This window comes from Telmatherina bonti (genome assembly GCF_933228915.1).
Source record: "Telmatherina bonti genome assembly, chromosome: 13".
In the NCBI taxonomy this organism is placed as follows: Eukaryota; Metazoa; Chordata; class Actinopteri; order Atheriniformes; family Telmatherinidae; genus Telmatherina; species Telmatherina bonti.
The window spans coordinates 21,018,908-21,034,893 of record NC_136611.1 but is presented as its reverse complement, the minus strand read 5'-3'; the positions used below and the strand labels follow the sequence as shown (position 1 = coordinate 21,034,893).

Here is a 15,986-nt window from a genome sequence, read left to right as displayed (position 1 = left end):
AGAATACAGGTAGAGAAAATTTAAGGGTCCGTAGACCACCATGCAGTCTTGAGTGAAATCTCCAGTGAGAGAATTTTCATCACATGGATCAAAGTGGGACCTCGCATACAAACAGATGCTGAGCGGGTAACACAAGCCTGAAATAAAAAAAATAATAATTATAGCTTGCCATTAAAAGCTTTATAAAAATACAGATGATCTTTCATCGTCGGTAAATTGGTAAAATGCTCCCTTTAATTGTCTTCTCAACGTTTAAGTTTATCAGACCTGAAAACACGGATGGATCGCTGCTTCCAAAACATGTTTGTATGGATGATGGTGGAGACTGTGGTCGGGATGGGAATTTGAATTAGCCACATTTCAAAGACTTTATTAGTGTCTTTGTAGGGAAAAGCCAATCTTTTAAATAAATATACCAACCTACAACTTTCATATAGTTCTTTTTTTTTTTTTCTTTATCTAACAGAAAATGAAGAAAAAATACATTAATTGCATTCCTGACTCCTGACTGGTGTTGATGGCAGTCAAAGGCGTATGTGGTTTGTGCTGACATGAGTGGAGCCTGGCCGACAAGAGGGCAATAAAACAGATACAGAAAGAGAAAACAGCCTTTTACTGAGCTTACTTAGAGCAACAGCTTTTGACAACTGCTAGCAGGTGAGTCATCAGATCAATACAGGAAACGGATCAAACTGATCTCAGTATGACCTTCTAGAGCAGTGATCTGATCCATACCAGCTGTTATACTGTATATAGCATTTTAAATCTAAAATCTTGAGAACAGGTGACAAATTATCTCAGAAATGGCTAAAAAAAAAATGAAGGGCAGACTGTAACAAAAATTTTTTTGCTCTTTTACCGTTTTATTATAAATGGTAAATCTAGTTACAGATTAAACCGAACAACAGTACTTTAACCAATAAATAAGAAAACATCGGCCATGACCGTTAAAGATGAGTGCTGACTTACAAAGAAACGACATGGCTGAATGAGATGTCTTAATGCGACTCATAACAGCTACAGTTTGGGTAAAAGTATTTAGTATTATTACATATTTGAATACGACAATTTTGGTCAATATAGAAACTATAGCACAAATTCTGTAATCTAATTTAATGGTACACATTTCATGGCACTGATTAAAAAAAAGATACCAGGAGGTGGTTGATGTCATACTTTCAGGTTATTGTAGCTAGTCTGCAGATCATCATCTGTCTTATCTCAACCTATAACCGAGGACAAGGATCCTCTGGCAGACCTTATGGTAGAAAGAGACTTCACTACAGACACATAAAAACATCTCAGAGCACCATTTTACACTGTCACTACTCTGGGAGGCAATTTTTCATCAGAATATAATGAATGTAACCAGGCCCAACTTGGGACACACCCCTGTGTGGACACAAGGCTCATCGGTCAAGCCATTATCAGGCATGAGAGTGGGAGAGTGGCTGACTTATGTAACTGTCTTAATGAGGCTCATATGCCTGTTATTTTGGTCCTATCACTACTTGGATCCCATGGTACAGAACAAGCACAGTACATAGAGTGCTCTTTGACCCAAAGTCACAAGACTGCACTAAAAGCCTTGTGGCGGCTAATCGTTGTGCTACCTCCTCACGGAAGCTTGTGCAGGAGGAAGAAGAGATGCCAATCGTTGGTCTGAAAAGTCAGCTCTCTCCTTTGTGTTCCAGGTGAATGTCTGCAGTTCCACTCTGCTTTAGCATCTAATCATTAACTCAGAGGGAATATCACACACCGTAGCAAAACCCCAAGGTAGGAAGAAGATCTGAGAGGAAATAAATGTCGCACTTCGCCTGCTACTCAGGTGCAAAACATTACATAATGCACAGATGCTTCTCACCGTGACCAGAAGCATATTGGTGGAAGGGCATAAGGCAGCAGACCACGAAAGCTCAGGTGTTACTCCTGAGGAGAAAGCTAAGATTTGCATAGGTTGTTTTCCCTTTCAAAAATCCTGTGCAGCAAGCTGACCAATCCCGACCAAATTCACTGCCTCTCAGTCAAATGAGGGAAATGCAGAAGGGTTCAATAAGGCAAATATGCACCCATAACCTAGTGTAATGTGCTGTCTTTGTCCAAAAAAAACCAGGATTTATTCCATTACAGATTTGCAAAATTATTCAGTCCCTACAGTGTTTCACATGTTTATCTAAACAATGACTGGTTGTGTCTCTGCGTGTTTTATAACACACAATAACTAACATATAATGGTGTATTTGGTGTTCTGTAAACCCAAATAATCCCACATCAAGCAGCTGGACTGCCATAACAAATGATCTGACCATTTTTTCAAGTATATGTACCGCTGAAAGTAGCACAGATCATTCACTGGCATTGTTGCCCAACTTGCTAAAAGAAATAGTTTCCTTGCACACAAATAAGCTCCCAGTCTCCCCTGCAATAACAAACCACATAAACTGTTGTCCAATTTTTCTCTTTAGTTCTGGGATTGCTGTTTCATAGTTGTCACTGAATATTTTGGGGGTGGAATGGATCAGTGTGGAGGGAGGTGTGGGGAAACTGGCAGGTATTTACCAGCAGAGAAATGTAGCACTTTACTGTAAAGAGAAGTGATAATGTGATAGATACTGAGGCTAAGGCCAGTTCTGCACTAATAACACACTCAGTCAGTTTGGAGCACAGAAAGTCCAGTAAGCACAAAGAGATTCAGCTGCAGCATCCACACATGCAGGGAAGTCTGAGACATATTGTCAGGTGTTGACACTTCTTCATAGAATTAATCAGCATTTGAAGACTGTTTCCCACATTTGCACAAGCCCAGGCTTGCACCATTTCACACCAGACTGTTTCTCGCGAAATTTGCAAGAAAGACAAATAAACAAAAACCACTTCCTCATAAATAGAAAGCAGCAATAAAAAGTGGACTATGTGGCATGCAAAAAGCAGAACATCTGTCTGACTGTCCAGCTCCTACGCTCTGTAGTTAACACAATGACCCCAGCTGAATACAAAGACAAACAAGAATTTTAAGGGTGAAAATAAAATAACATCTTGTATTTGATTAAAAGCTGAAAAGCAGGATGACTTGACTCAGTCATGTCGGTGGCGACATTTGAGTTGACACTGAATCGTTGCGTGTGACGTTTTATTATTGTCATTTACATAAGTTGAAGTCCTTTTTTAGGATAAGCATACCTGACAAAATATCTAAAACATTTAGCAGAATGAATGAAACTCACAGTGATCGTGTTCCTCTCTGTCGTCTGGTGGAAATATTTTCCTGAGTGTTTGCTGCAGTCCCCACAGAAAGACTTTTCCTCCAGCTAATAGATAAATGGACGCGCTTCAGTCTGATAGCCTGTACTTCTCTCCACCGCAGGCTGACTGTGTTTGTTGAAGAGCCAGTGTGAGACTGCTGTGTTCTTGCCCTGCCTCTCCACAGCCTCACCTACCAATAAACCACTGGGGGGGGGGATAATAATAGAAGGGTGCAAAAAAAACTGACTCGACGGCGCCCTCTGCTGGTCACCAAAAGTTTCCTGTAACATCCAGACAAATATGGTTGGCAGTGGCTCAGACTGGAAAGCCGCTTGTCTTGTGACCTGAAGGTCTGCGGTTCGATTCCTTCTTCTCTACACTGCTGCTGCTGCTGCCCAGAGAGGAACATGGATAAATGCCGAAGGTTGCATCAGGAAGGGGATCCAGTATAAAATATGGGCCAATTCACCCAGTCAGGTAATGGCAAAACACTGGCTTACAGTCTGCAGCTTTTGTCTTGGTCTCAGGAACAAACAGGAAAGTCCTCTAAGGATAAGGCCTCCAGAATAATTAGCTACAGGCACATATAAAACCTCCCACATTTATGTAAAGTAAATGTGGGGTGTTTCAATAGCTTCTTTGTAGTTAATTATTTAGATATCTATTAGTAAAGATTTTGCTATGCACAGCACTATAATGGAACTGCCCTGAAATTTGAGTGACATGACATCCATCTAACCACAGATTTGGTTTCAGTTCAGCTAAATCACAGTGCTTTCAGAACATTTAATGGGAACCTCTGGTCCAGTTGATAACTGATTTGAGAGCTATCTGTATGGTACAGACTACTTTATCTATACTGGTAACCATAAAACTGCTCAAATTAAGATGAACCACATAGTTCCCAAAAATGAAAAAAGTGGGTTTTATGCACATAAAAAAAGCAAAACATTGCACATAAACTTCCAAGCAATACAAGACTGACGTCATAATGGTAACAAAGTAATTTCAAACTAACAGTTCAAACAAAGGAAGTAAATTACAACATAACTTATAACACAAACTCTCCAAATTAACCTAACACATGGGAGACAATAAGGAGCATAAATACTGGGCTGTCAAACACACAAAGTGGGACATGTAACAACTAACAAAAGACCCTAAGCCAATCTTTTAGTTTAACAATTAAAAAAAATGCAAAGAGCTATATGAAACTCATGAGTCAAAATAAAATATCTAACCTTAAAAAAATGAACATGATCCCCCTTGATGGAGCATATTTGGTACTGGTTTGAGCTTTTCCTGTAACCACCTGCCAGAACACTTGCTCTCTGCTGCCCCCCAGCTCTCACAACTCTGAATTCTGTCATCTGAAGAAATACTCGGATGGCGTTGTGGTTGTGGGTATTCCACTGATGAATGAGAAGCAGAGTGAACTGGCCAGTCAGTTTGTAAGATGGTAAAAATCACCTCATTTTGAACATAAACCTAATAAAAGAGATGATTCTTGTCTTCAAGAGGAACAAGAGTAAACAAAACACACTTTACATTATTGGAGAGGAGTTGGAGGTAGTGCCTTAAAGTCCAGCTAGACGACAGACTGGACTGGAAATGCAACACAGAAGCCATCTCGAAGAAAGATAGAGCAGACTCTACTGGAAGCTAAAGATCATTCAGGGTCTGCAGATGTTGCACTTCTTTTAAAAGTCTGCTGTGAAAAATGCAAGCAGACACATCAGAGGCACACACTCAAAAAGACTGAAGAAACTGATCAAGAATGCTGGTTCTGAACAGGGAATAACTCTGGAGCTGATTGTCAAGAAAATAATTCTGTAGAAGCTGCAGAAAATAATGGACATTTCCTCGCATCCTCTACAAAACACAGTGAGGAAATAACAGGGCATGTTCATTAAAAGGCTTCTTCAAGTCCCGTGCAGGAAAAAAAAAACTGCTACAATATCACAGCTAAAAAAATAAATGACAAAAATCTATAAAGTAAGTAAAATGCATGAAATAAAAGTTACAGTTGAAGACTTTACAATAGTTTTGATAAAAGGTAGAAAATATTCATTTTTAGCCTGGATTTAAAACAGCTTAGAGTTTCAGCTGACCTGCTGGGTGTTTGTTCCTCATGTAGGGGAGCTGTTATGGCTGGTCGCCGGCTACAGAAACAGATCCAAATGCAGGAGATAATAATGAAGCAGTAACAAGAAATGTTAGCTCAATGTTTCTATGTAAAGTTGAAGAAAATGAGAGTAAATATCCTAAGAAAATGCAATGAAAGTGGCATGGCAATACTTAAAAGGGTTATTCAGGGAATTTCTTTAACACAGATCTGCAATTCACCATTTCAAACAGGTACATTTCCAAGTTTAAAAAAAAATACTAAAGTTGTCTCTTTGTTCAAACCAGGAAACAAACACCAATTTACAAATTACAGGCCAGTTTCATTATTTTCAGTTTTCCCAAATCCTGGAAAAGTTATTTATAAAATGATTGAATAACTTTGACAAACATAATCTTTTACCAGATATAGAAGTAACAGATCAACATATTTGGCAATAATGCATTTAATACATAAAATCAAAAACTGTATCGACCAGAAACTACTTTGGAGTATTTACTGATCTAAATAAAGCTTTTTACACTTTTTATTATGATATTTGGATTAATAAATTGGAGTGTTATGGGGTAAGAGGTGTGATGCTGAAATGGATACAGAGCTATTTCACAGAAAAGCAAATGTATGTGATAATAACTGAACACAACTTCAATTTGGCCATTGTTTGGAGAGTCCCCCACATGTCAGTATTGTATAAATATGAATGTATAGGTATATGTGAGTATATGCACATGTGTATGAGAATACAGAAATGCAAATATATATGCAGGTGTATGTCTATGAGTACATGCATGTGTGTATATGAGCCAAAACTATATGTGAATTTCCAGGTATGTTAATGAGTATAAACATATTGGTGTATGACTATTTATAGAGATATGTATGTAATTGCTTAGTCCCTGAGTATACAGTATGTGGGTATGCATGTGTATGTATGTGTATCCATGTATATATATGTGTGTGTAGGAGTGTTCATATATATGCAAATGTGTACATGAGTATGTATGCATACATGTCTATATTTCTAGGCTAAGCAAGTTTATTTGTATGGCACCTTTCATGTACAAGATAATTCTAAGTGTTTTACTCGAAACATTCAAATCAAATCAAAGATACTTTATTCATCCCTGAGAGGAAATTCAGGGTTTAAGCTAGCTTGTCCAAAGTTTGACGTACAGACATGTAACAATGACAAAAAGAAGAATACAGAACGAAACTGAAGATTAGGCCCTGCAGCCAGGTTTACCAGTGCTGCCTTATAACAGGTAAGAACAGAGATACATTAAGATCATAGGGGGTTGAGGGGAAAAAAAAAGGTCATGTAACTCCGGGCCGCGCCACTAGATGACGCAGTCCGGAGAGACAGAGAAAAGCATTACAGATGGTGTAAAAACAAACAAAAAAAGCATAAAAGAAAACACAAATAGCAAAAACACAATAAAATCATAAATTATATTAAAACAATTAAAAGCAGAATTATTTAAAAGTTACTGTGCAGATGTCATGCATAGGCGCGTGAGAAAATACATGTTTTTAACCTGGATTTAAAAAGTTTCTACATTTGGTCAGAGTTTAATCTCCACTGGCTGATTACTCCACTTGTTTGCAGCCGTACAAATAAATGGTCTCTGGTCTGGACTCGTTGACCTGAGTCTGCTTGGTTTATATGAACATTTCACCGATGTATTCCATTCTGGGATTTGTAAACAATCAGCAGGGTTTTGAAATGTGTCCTGTGATTGACTGGAAACCAGTGTAAAGATTTTAAAACGGGTGTGATGTGTTGAGACCTCTTAGTTCTAGTTAAAGCTCTGTTGATGTTTCTCAGTTGGTAAAAAGCTGTCTTAGTGACAGCTTTGATGTGGCTGCTGAAAGTCAGATCTGAGTCTATCAACACTCCAAGGTTACAGACTTGATTGGTAGTTTTAAGAGGTCAGAGTCTCCAGGTGTTTACCAACACTAACGCTCTTCTCTTTCTAATCGAACAGAATACTCTCAGTTTTGTCTTCATTTAATTGAAGAAAATTCTCTCTCATCCAGGAGTTTACTTGCTCCAAACACTGACACAGTAAGTCTATTGGACTGTGGTCATCTGGTGACAAAGACACATAAAGCTGCATGTAATCTGCATAACTGTGATAATTGATGTTAAAGTTCTGTATTATTTGACCCAAAGGAAGCATATACAAGTTGCCGAACCAGAACTGACACTTGACCAGAATCCATGCTCAGTGTAATTTCATTTAATACTTTGACCAGAGCTGTTTCAGTGGTGTGATGAGGTCGAAAGCCGGACTGGAATTTATCAAGATATTCACTTTCATTTAAGAAGTCATTCAGCTGATTCTATCTATTTAGTTTTCCTTCTTTTTTGTAAAACTGACAATTGAAGGATTAATGAAACAAGTGTAAGGACAACAATTTTATGATTATAAGAGGGGCAGGAATGAATAAGTTTGGCTTCAACCTGCTACTTTTGGGACTTATGGTAACTTTTCTTGTAACATGTGATTAGTTCGTTATTTTTTGCTAAAAATAAACAAATGTCAATCAGTCAGATCAATGGAATCCATCCGATCTTCTCTTTGATTCAGTCCTCTTCCTAAGCATGCGCAGGGTTGCGGTCGCATTCAGTCAGGGTGCCATTTTCCAGTTCGTTAACAGTGTGAGTCCCTCTAAAGATATGAAAAGTTATCTTTAAATTAGTACTGTCATATATGTACAGCACAGTATGTTAATGTACCACATCTAGTGTTCACTGACCTCTCACTGACTCCAGACGTTTGGACACATGGTAGAGGAATAGCTTCCTCAGAGCTGCAAAAAAAGTTGACAATAATATGAAAGATATGTATGTTCAGTTAGATAAAAATATTAAGACAAATAATGATATAGGCAAATAACCTGGTGGGATTCTGGCTTTGGTCTCTGTTCTGTTTCTTGTTACGTATGAACAGATATCCGATTCCCAGCAATGCAAATACTGCTGAAAAATCAAGAGATTCACGCTTAAAAGCAGGAAAATGATTACAAACTGAACACCAGATATTTAGATCTCACCTGACTGTCAAAGCCTTTGAAAGCATATTTTTGGGGATAGCAGCATAAACAAATAATCAAGGTTAAGTAGCGGAAAGCAAGAGGTGTTAGACTCAAAACTGCAACGTTTCTTTAGGTGTTCATTCATATGAAGGAAAAACAGAGCAAATAAAGTCTCCTTCCAGAGAGTGAACAAAACTTACCAAATGTTATCGGGACAATTACTTCAGGTATTAGATGGCTCCTACTATGTGTCACACCCGTGGAAGTCGCTGGTGACTGTGTGGTAGCTTGATAGAAAGAAGAAATATCCAGTGATTTGTCAGTGAAAACAGTGATGAGGAAGTTCTTGGAGCGTATCAAGATGAAATAGCTTACCAGTAGTAAAATCGCAGATGGGGTTCAAGTCTTTTTGAGAAAATAAGAAAATGTTACAAAGGATTTTTAGACAGAAATGTAACAACTAAAATACAAAGTGCATATTTATATAAAAAACACACTTATTTGCCATCAGCCCACAAAACATATTTAAGTGATTCATTTCAGTAGAAGTAAACATAATTGAATTTTTAAATCAGGTGTTTTGCTGCTTTTTGTAACAAGCAAAATAATTTCAGAATTTCCCAGCTTTCGTTGCTGCATACAGTGATGAATTCTCCTATGACTGGAAATTATTAGAAAACACTGGCTTCTAGCTACCAAGTCAGCAAATAACATGAGTAAACTGTTATTTGTGGGTTTCCATAAAATTTCATCATAAGTCTTTTAGAAAAAACATAAATGGTTACAACAATTTGGCATTTAGAAGAAATACAGTAGTTTTACATGCCTGCACATTTTTCTGTATCAATGGGAAGTTGCTCCTCAAACTGGCAGTCACCCGTTGTAGAGGAAACGTATGCATGACCACCACGCTGACAGACAGTATTTGGCAGAGGATTGCCTGTGCAGTTCATGATGATACTATTATCAAAGAGGGCCTTTTCGTTGCAAAAGACACGTGTAACACTGGCAGCACACCCAGGGACCTTGCAATAAAAGAGCTGTAAGGTTCCACCTGTAAGATCATACAGAATATGAATAAAAAAATCTCATTAAGACTTTTTCTTATATAAATCAGAGCAGTCAAAACTAGAGAAAAACAGTTATGACCTGTTGGGTCTGGAAAGCTGCGAGCATATCCAACAATCTGCAGCAAAAGGACGATCAATTCTGTCAAGAGAAAATTTATTAATCAAAAATAATTAAGTTAAATGTTACTAAACTAAACCATCTGGTCCTATTTAATCCTGCAAATTAAACATCATTTTCCTTCATTTCATTCTTTCCTCCATAACTTAACCTGTTATTTTTAATCTCTACAAGCTGTCATTCACAAACAAGAAAGCTCAAATGTAATAATAATATACCATTCTCTGCTATTTTAAACTGTTTTGTCTTGCTCCAATGTGTTCTTTTGCATATGTTACTTCTCTTTGCTGTTCGTAGTGGGTTTTTTTTCTATTGTTGTTTTAGTTTCCTGTTGTTTGTGCCTTGAAAGATTAAGTTGGTCTGGAAACTAAAACAACAAATGGTTGTTAGTTGTTTTAAAACAAATGGGGGGTACTTACTGTCCAGGTTAGGCATAACTGCTTCTGATGGTTCCTGAGTGACAAAACACAGTCCTTCTTCCTCCACAATTATTTTTGAGAGAAAATAACTTCCTCAGTCCAGCTGTAAGAGTGACAGGATAAGAAACACATAAAAAATTACTTTTACATTAATTTTAACTAAACTTATAGCAATTATTCTGATTTTGATCCTGGAATTATTCATCCACATGAGAGTTTAGTCTTTCACTAATTTTTTTTTTTAATTAATTTAGATTTTCCATTTGTTGGTCATCCATTTTTCTGTCTTTCTGAAGATTGTGAGTAGCATTGTGTTCAGGCAGGGGCATGCCAGTTAGCATCATTACAGATAGTCTATGGGAATATTTTTATCATTCAAAACCATATCATACACAATAAAACACATTTTTAAAGAAATTGAAAAACATTATTTTTAATCACATAACAATCAATATGAAATAACAAACAGCCTGTAATTGTTTACTGGATACCGGACAGTTGACTGAAACACTGAGTATCCTACAGCTGTCTGTATTAAGATGACTGTCAATATTAAAATAGCCTAGTTTGATGTGTACATTGTGATTTAAATACAACAGTTAATACAGATCTTTATTATTCTCATGAAAAGCTATGTATTTGATTAGCTTGAAGCAGCTGGAGCAAAAACAAAAATCTAAAATTTGCAATCAAGTGATTAGGTCTTTCATAGGGCCTGAAATTCCAGGCGGCACCCCTGGCTGTAGGGCCCTGGAACTTCACCTCTGTGGTGGGGAAGTAGTTGGTAGGCGACATGAGCGGTGCCAGCTAGATATAGTTGGACTCAACTCAAAGCATGGCTTGGGCTCTGAAACCAGTCTTCTAGGAAAGGGCTGGACCTTCTTTCACTCTGAAATTGCGCCCAGTGAGAGCCGATAAGCATGCGTGTGGGCATACTCATTACCAGTGCTTTAAGTGGAAGAAAATAAGTGGTAGTACTCCTTTCATGACTTGCTGTCAGTTTGTCATGCAAATATGGGACAAAAACATGGCTGATACTTACATGTAGATCTATAAATTGATCTATAGATTAATAGTTTTATAGCACAGAAATGACAAAAAAAAAACAAAAAAAAAAAAACACAGCAAGTTCTAAATCAAATCCACACTTGCCAAATAAATTCAAAGTGCCATGGAGACACTTTTATGAACTTCAAGGCTCATTGCATGGACATTAAAAATAACACTGAAAAGTAAATACATAGACTGAAAGTTAATTAACCCTTTCATGCATGAATAAATAATAAAAACAATGCAACATTTTTCACATTTTTGTAAAAAATAAAAAATTTAAAAAAAAACAACAACAACACTGAAGTGGTTCATTTACAAAAATACACTCCTCATTCATGAATATGCAAGAAAAAAAGCTTGTAAATAGGTGTCCACTACAGGACTACTATGCATGAAAGGGGTTAAAAACAAAAAAGTTCTACTTTTAGATTTATTTAGCTTAGTACCAGACTAATTTAACAGTGCATTACTATCACACTTTTTATCTGTGAAATAGGTTTTTTCCCAACATTAGGCCTGGTCCATGCAACTTAGCAATATTATCGTATCTTTAATCTAGAAATAATCTTCAAAAACTCAAAATACTGACCAGCCATACGCTTAGTTTGCAGTAGCTGGCCTTCATTCAAGTATTACTACTGTCATCATTCAAACTCTGCTGCAGTTTGTAACATCACAGCCGCCGACCACGATAGTTTTTTTTTTGTTTGTTTGTTTTTTGTTGTTTTTTTTTCTCCGCCTTTCCTCTCATGACAAGCACCGACAAGCACGACAAGTACGTCCACTTCAATGTTGACGTACAGCAAGCGTTGTGCGTCTACACCGGTCTTAGCAATACATTTCTTTAAAGGCGACTTTTTTATTATTATTATTAAAATCAACAAATGTAAGTTGTAATATGTGGTGAAGTCGTAGGAGGGTTTACTGATTGCTGACGAAAGCCGGTAAAAGTCCCGTTATGCACTATACGCTGTAAAATTAGTCCCGTGTAACAAACACGTAAAAGTACCGGTCCTCCTGTCCACTTAAAGCACAGGAATAAATTACTCACTGATGCACACTTACCACCACCTGAAGACTCCAGTTGCTTTCTTTACGATCTTGACACTTGGAGACAGTCAAAATCCAATATCCTGTTGTAATGCTGCTCTGAGAAGCCACGAGTGCAACAGCCAACCAGAGTGTTCCAATGAGTCCAACTTCCTAAACCACCTGACCAATCAGTTCTCTCGTATCCACGTGCATTGCGTCACGGGGGCGGTGAATTGCCGGTGTGTTTTGTTTTTGACTTGTAGAAACTTGCTGCTCGGCCCACTTTTTTTTCGCTTTGCCCTGCTGTTCAGCATCGTTGAGTACATCGTAGCATCGTCGTAGCATACAGAATGGGAGTCTGTGTGCCATATTTAGCCAGACAGATTTACTCTACCGAAGGAGACATGTCTTTTATATGGCTGTGTAACCCAGGTTACTCGTGAAGTGATAAAAATTCAGATTTTTCCGGTGGTCAGTGAATGCACCACAGAGATGCAGCGTGTTCAGCGAGGTGCTGCGCCAGAACTTTCCTTTCCCTCCTGCAAAGCGGATGAGAAACGCATAGCTCCCGAGCTCTAAAACATTTTGGAACTTGGTATGTTGAGATGCATTACTGTAGACAAGTGATAAGAAACTTAAATGTTGTTATAATCAAAGTAAATGTTTAATGTGTTGTTAGAGTAAGAAGCCACGTAGCTGTGTGCTCGTGAAGCTGTGTGGAGTCCGACAGGTTGTCGCCATTACACAGACTCCTCTGGTTGGTTTTTCCTTTCCCCCTTTTGCTCTTGAGTACCCGGTTCCGTGAGAAGAATTTCTACAAGACAGTCCTCATCAGATACCGCCACTGAGCCATTCTGCTCTGCGTGAAGTAATCGCCACAAGTGGATTCTACAGCTCGCTGGATGTTGTTGCTCTAAAGCATCGCACTGTTCCAAGGGAGTGGTAGGAAAAACTTAAGGGCCCCAACATTGCACTTTTATTTTTCCTGAGCTCAGATATTTTTTGTTTTGGGGAAAAATGAAAAAAGGGATCAAGGACAATTTTTTTTATTCTCAAATGGAAGATTCCTTTTGTTGTTTTTTATTTAAATAAATGTTGTTGTCTAAATTGAGTGAGGTGTTCATTGTAGACTGGAAGTTCAAAGCTCTTTGTGGAGCAGCTAATACCAATCTCCTTTCGAAACCTAGTTCTGATAGTAAGGCATAATTGAATTCTTTGTAGCTCCATTAAAAAAACTGACTGGCTTGGGTCTGAACATTGTATCGATTTTGATTTTTATAGATAGAGATTGAGTTACCCAACGTCAAGAGTTTGTTTTTAAGGTGCCTAAGCTATGGTACGGGGATATATGCGTTACAGCTGCCCTTGATCATCTGAATATTTTTTATTATTATGTTATTATTATTGTTATGTATTGCAATCATCAATCCTGATATGGCAACATTCTCTACCCACATTCATAAAGCATCCTCCTATGAATTAGGAAAAAAGACAGTAGACAAATGAGTGCTCCAGTATACCACACACTGCTTTGAGGTTGAACTGATGTGTGAACTGATATGTGTGTACAGCAGAGAAAAGTGATGTAGTTAAACATGCCAACAAATATTTGAGACGTGCATAGCCCATGTCAAAGACATTGAAGAAGGGTATGTGGAAGAAGGCAATGATCATCCTGAAGGTGAAACAAACAGAAATGCAAAAAACAGGATGTGGGTATTCTCTATTCACAGGCTACTTTTGTGGAGAAATTCCCTTCTTCTGGTCAATTCTCAGCAAGATCTTTTGCATTGGAAATGAGTAATTGCACGCTCATGTATTAAGTTTAAATATGTATTTACAAGTTGAGAAATATACAATAGCAATCCAGTTTCAGATTTCCTCTCCCTGTTGCAGACAGAAGTTGGTCAGCTCAGGCAGTCTGAAGTCTGAGCCCTGACAACATGTCCCTGCAGCTGGTTTACGGAAGAGCAAAGAGTAGAAGGAGGTGAACGGTAGTACTGACAGAGATGAGCAGTAGAGTGAAGGCCACTGTGAATTGCAGGAATTTCCGAATTTTTAGATAGAAGGGAGTGGAACAGGTTTAGCTGAAAAAGTTTTTAGAATCCATTTAATTAACAGAACATTTCGAGCCAGACATATCTCAGTTTACACTCCTCAGGAATTTCCACCATTCATTGTGAGGAGAGACTTGTATTTAGTTCCCAAACACATATCACACACATTTAAAGAGAAACTGATTAATACAAAATAGTTGGGAAAACAAGCTTTTGGAATTCCAGCTCTCATATGAAATGTCTTTTTGTTGACAGATGTATGAGGTGGTACGGCCTTTAGTCAGCCGTAGCCGAAGACGTGCTTATTACAACTTTCTTAAAACGTGTCACTCTTTAAATTCAAGTTTTTGATATTTTTTCTATTTAGACTATTGAGTGCTGCTTTCAAGTGGAAGTGAAAAGACGAGGACCTGGACAGAGTATACATGTATTAAACTACAATAGCACAAGAGTGATAATGAGGGGTACAAATGAGATAAGCCAATAGAGCCTTCCAAAGGTATGTTTAAATTACATTTTGATGATGCATAAGAAATTGTTTACCTTGATGTATTGTTTATAGGCTGTAGGTCAACTTCGAGGAATACACTTCAGTTATTAGCTTTCTGAACATCAGCAACAACCACTGGAAGTTTCTGGTTAGTGTTTTTACATAAATAGCACAAATAATTAATCCAAGCATTCGACACAAATTTTTGTATTAAGCTAAACATTTTTTTACTGTGTCTGCACGCAGCAACCAGCCAGGTATTTGTTGTGGATCCTTGACATTCATATCTCTTGTGGTTGAGGAGATATTGTTTTTTGTATAGAGCTTTCTGTAATTTGTTGACGGTCCTTCACCTATTTACTTCACCTTCATTTACTAGTAGTGAAGAGTGACATTGGCTGTCACAACGCCATGACAAAGCGCCATAGGTTCAACAAAATATGACAAGGAGACTTGGATGTCCAGATACTGGTTGAAGAAAAACATTGTGAAGACTGTTGTTGCATTGTGCCTCTCAACCCCACGGCAAAGCAGAATTGGGTTGGAAGACTGGGTGTCCGAATATCTGTGAAATATCAAACTAACTTTACCACAGTCTTGTGCAACATGCTATATTATAGTATGTGTTATAAAGAACACATCATGGGCACACACCAGCACTAATTAAACAAATAAAGAGGGTAACAGACAGAGTTTGATCAGAATCAGCTACAGTTCAGTCAGTCACACTCATTGTTCAAAGGGAACTTATGTGTAGTTTATAAATTGTTTTCTCTTCAGCTATGGAATGATGAACACATACAACTATATACAACTATGTACACTCAGGTAAGCAAGCCAAGAGATGGAGGAATCAGATTACCCCAACAATTGCCAGAGAGGTTTAGATTGAACTCCTAAATGTATTTGTGCCATTCACAAGTGACCAATACCATTTTACAGTGAAACTTAGTAAACCATTAACTATCAGTGATTGATGATGTCCAGTTCAGAAGATGCTCTCCATTTGAAAATAAATTAACTCTAGCCTAACAAGTTAAAAACAAAAAAAGAAAAAGCCCAACTGGGTGGAAATCTGGCAACACTGCCACACCACATCACAACATCTGATGTAACAAGCCATCATGCTGTGGCAATATTGTACCAAACATACATTAATAAATTAATGAACTGTATGTGGTGGAATAGGCACATGTTATGGCATTAGCAGACAACGACCTTATCTAAAGTTAAGTTTGGTTTAGATGTCTATGGGAAAGTTGTCAGATCAGTGTAACCTGTAGCGGGCTGTTGAGTGTTGAAGGCCTCTTTTAATCACCACAGACAATTGGCAGTTCAGA

At 37.8% G+C, this 15,986-nt stretch overlaps 1 protein-coding gene across 1 annotated transcript in view; it reads right to left on the bottom strand.

Moving 5' to 3' along the window:
* The window catches only part of pip5k1bb (phosphatidylinositol-4-phosphate 5-kinase, type I, beta b), a 31,654-nt gene extending 28,294 nt beyond the window's left edge, over nt 1-3,360 (bottom strand). The window contains exon 1 of the mRNA XM_079251985.1: nt 3,225-3,360. The gene's annotated coding sequence lies outside the window, so the exon portion shown is untranslated. The remainder of the gene's footprint in view (nt 1-3,224) is intronic.
* Between the last annotated feature and the right edge of the window lie 12,626 nt (nt 3,361-15,986).